The 498-nt window shown below is 44.4% G+C and overlaps 1 protein-coding gene across 2 annotated transcripts in view; it reads left to right on the plus strand.

Annotated features, from left to right (window-relative positions):
- The window catches only part of LOC111831635, a 4381-nt gene that overhangs the window by 2245 nt on the left and 1638 nt on the right, over positions 1–498 (plus strand). The window lies entirely within an intron of this gene.

A 498-nucleotide genomic window follows, 5' to 3' on the forward strand; every position in this document is an offset into this window, starting at 1 on the left:
ACGTTTTGGAAACGGATTTCAAAGTATTATGCTGCGAGTGAACATGTGCTGAATGGGGGAGAACCTAGGCTTCCTGACCACTGCAAGCAAAGGTGGGGAAGAATAAGTAAAGAAGTAAGCCACTTCTGTGGAGCATTTGCTTCTGCAGAGGCTGAAAAGGCTTCAGGGATGAATGATGTTGACATTCTTAAGAATGCACATCACATTTATAAGACTCTTCATCTCAAGAAATTTACACTAGAGCATTGTTGGGTTGAGCTGAAGAATGAACAAAAGTGGTGTAGTTTAGGGTTAATGAATCCCACAAGCAACACTTCAAGCTAGAAGAGAAAGGCTGAGGTTGCTCATCCATCCGAAGGGGGATCAGTTGGAACTGTCCATGAGAGCAGGCCTCCTGGGGTTAAGGCTATGAAAGGGAGAAGGTTCAAAGGAAAAGAGAAGGTATCACCTTCTGGAGACTATCCGGACCTGTGGGAGAATAAACAGCAAGACAATGAG

The sequence above is a fragment of the Capsella rubella genome, unplaced genomic scaffold (assembly GCF_000375325.1).
Source record: "Capsella rubella cultivar Monte Gargano unplaced genomic scaffold, Caprub1_0 scaffold_3, whole genome shotgun sequence".
Lineage (NCBI taxonomy): Eukaryota > Viridiplantae > Streptophyta > Magnoliopsida > Brassicales > Brassicaceae > Capsella > Capsella rubella.